The sequence below is a fragment of the Bubalus kerabau genome, chromosome 1 (genome assembly GCF_029407905.1).
Source record: "Bubalus kerabau isolate K-KA32 ecotype Philippines breed swamp buffalo chromosome 1, PCC_UOA_SB_1v2, whole genome shotgun sequence".
Lineage (NCBI taxonomy): Eukaryota > Metazoa > Chordata > Mammalia > Artiodactyla > Bovidae > Bubalus > Bubalus kerabau.
In genome coordinates this window covers 152,221,318-152,224,093 of record NC_073624.1, presented here as the reverse complement: position 1 = coordinate 152,224,093, position 2,776 = coordinate 152,221,318, and the positions used below count along the sequence as shown (strand labels likewise).

The window sequence follows — 2,776 nt, the reverse complement described above, 5'->3', positions numbered from 1 at the left end:
ATAATGAACCTTTAAGAATAAAGGCACAGACAAATCTATCAACATGCAGGAACTCAGAAAATATTGTTCCTATGACACCTTCCCAAGAAATCTAGAGAATGAACTTCTGATACCAGAATGGAAAGTATGAAATAGATATGAAAGATGATGAAAATACTAATTATCAAATCCATAGGATAGAGCAGCAGCTACAGAAAAAGTTAACTTTTATAGTATAAAATAAAGATTTAAAATTAGTGTACTTATGGTGTAGCTACTCTGGAAAACAGTGTAAAGTTTCTTCAAAATGTTAAAAACAGAACTATGATCCAGCAGTTCCACTTCTGGCTTTTTATCAGCAGAAGTGAAAGCACTAACTTGGAAATATACATGCACCCCCATGTTCTTTGCAGCACTGGACATGGAAGCAACCTAAGTGTCCATCAATGGATGAATGGATAAAGAAAATGTGATATATACACACAATAGAATATTAATCATCCATAAAAAAGTTTTGTCATTTGTGACACCATGAATGGACCTTGAAGATTATCATGCCAAGTGAAATAAGTTGGACAGAGAAAGATAACTATTGAGTACGATATGATCTTACTTGTAAGTGGACTCTAAAAAGACAAAATGGTAATAAAAACCTAAACATATAGATACAGAGAAAAGATTTAGTGGTTTCCACAGGTAAAGGGTTAGGGTAAAAAGGGTGAAGGTGATCAAGAAGCACAAACTTCCAGTTATAAAATACATAAGTCACATCTAGCTGCCATCTTGCATCCCTACATGCATGTGCCTAATCTCAGCTGGTATGCCCAAGACCACCTGAGCACCAAACCTAGTCCCCAGCGCAGCCCCATTTCCGCTCCAGCAAGATGAAAAGAAACCATCATGAACCAGGAGAAAGTTGCCCATACAAGTGTGCACTGGTGGGAAAGGAACTGCTTGCAGAAAGAAGAAGGTGGTTCATAGAACCACCATGGCAGATGACAAAAAACTTCAGTTCTCTTTAAAGAAGTTAGGGTTAGACAATATCCCTGGTATTGAAGAGGCGAGTAGGTTCACAAATCAAGAACGTTGATCCACTTTAACAACGCTAAAGTTCAGGCATCTCTGGCAGCAAACACTTCCACCATTACAGGCAATGCTGAGACATAGCAGCTGACAGAAATGTTACCCAGCATCTTAAACCAACTTGGTGCAGATAGTATGACTGGTTTGAGGAGACTCGTCAAGCTCTGCCCAAACAATCTGTGTACGGAGGAGCACCACTTGCCAGAGAAGAAAATGATGAAGGTACAGATCTAGTGGATAATTTTGATGAGGCTTCCAAGAATGCAGCAAACTGAATTGTCAACTTCTGAAGAAGATAAAGAAGTTACTGGGAGCTGCTATTTCATATTATGACTGCTTTTAAAATGTTGTTTATGGATCTGATAACATCTAGATCTCTAGTGTCTTTAAGCCAGCCACTGGACACTGCAGCTCTTTTCAGTTTTTGCTTATATACAGTTCATTCTTTGCAGCTAATTAAGATGAAAAGCCTAAGAATAAAGTTTGAAATAAAGATTAATAAAGTTCTTTGCTTAATAAAAAAAAATCACAAGGAAAAAATGTAGCTGTGTGTGGTGATGGATGTTAATGATTATTGTGATGATCATTCTGTAATATAAATACTGAAGCATTCTGATATACACCTGAAACTAACACAATGTTATGTGAAGTATAACTCAAAAAAAACTGAACATTCCCAAATGTCAGTGGTGCAAAGGTTGAGAAACCCTGATTTCAGTCATTTGATTAAAAATAGCTGAAAGAAATAAACTAATTGTGGTGAAGTGCTTGTTTGAAGAAGCACTGCCTTTAAAGTTTTCAGCTTGTACTATAGTTGAGCCTGATAGATATATTGATCAGATATGTTCTTCATCTTATTCATTTTTTCTTGGAACAATAAAGGGCATTATAAAAACCATAATAATCTGGTTTCCACCTTAAGAAGCTGGAAAACTATACAATAGAGAATATTAGCAATAAAAATAAATGAAGTAGTAATACAGGCTACAAGGTAGATGAACCTTAAAATATACTAAGCAAAAGAAATTAATCACCAGGGGCTGTATATTGGTAATACAATGCCATGTATTTGAAATGCCTAGAATCAGTCAGTCAGTTCAGTCACTCAGTTCAGCTCAGTTCAGTTGCTCAGTCATGTCTGACTCTTCAAGACCCCATGAATCGCAGCACGCCAGGCGTCCCCATCCATCACCAACTCCCGGAGTTCACTCAGACTCACGTCCATCGAGTCAGTGATGCCATCCAGCCATCTCATCCTCTGTTGTCCCCTTCTCCTCCTGCCCCCAATCCCTCCCAGCATCAGAGTCTTTTCCAATGAGTCAACTCTTCACATGAGGTGGCCAAAGTACTGGAGTTTCAGCTTGAGCATCATTCCTTCCAAAGAAATCCCAGGGCTGATCTCCTTCAGAATGGACTGGTTGGATCTCCTTGCAGTCCAAGGGACTCTCAAGAGTCTTCTCCAACACCACAGTTCAAAAGCATCAATTCTTCGGCGCTCAGCCTTCTTCACAGTCCAACTCTCACATCCATACATGACCACTGGAAAAACCATAGCCTTGACTAGACAGACCTTTGTTGGCAAAGTAATGTCTCTGCTTTTGAATATACTCTCTAAGTTGGTCATAACTTTCCTTCCAAGGAGTAAGGGTCTTATAATTTCATGGCTGCAGTCACCATCTGCAGTGATTTTGGAGCCCCCAAAAATAAAGTCTGA

At 38.7% G+C, this 2,776-nt stretch overlaps 1 pseudogene; it reads left to right on the top strand.

Moving 5' to 3' along the window:
- The first annotated feature begins 867 nt into the window (after window positions 1–867).
- Window positions 868–1,618, top strand: LOC129619995 (transcription factor BTF3-like; annotated as a pseudogene).
- The last annotated feature ends 1,158 nt before the right edge of the window (window positions 1,619–2,776 follow it).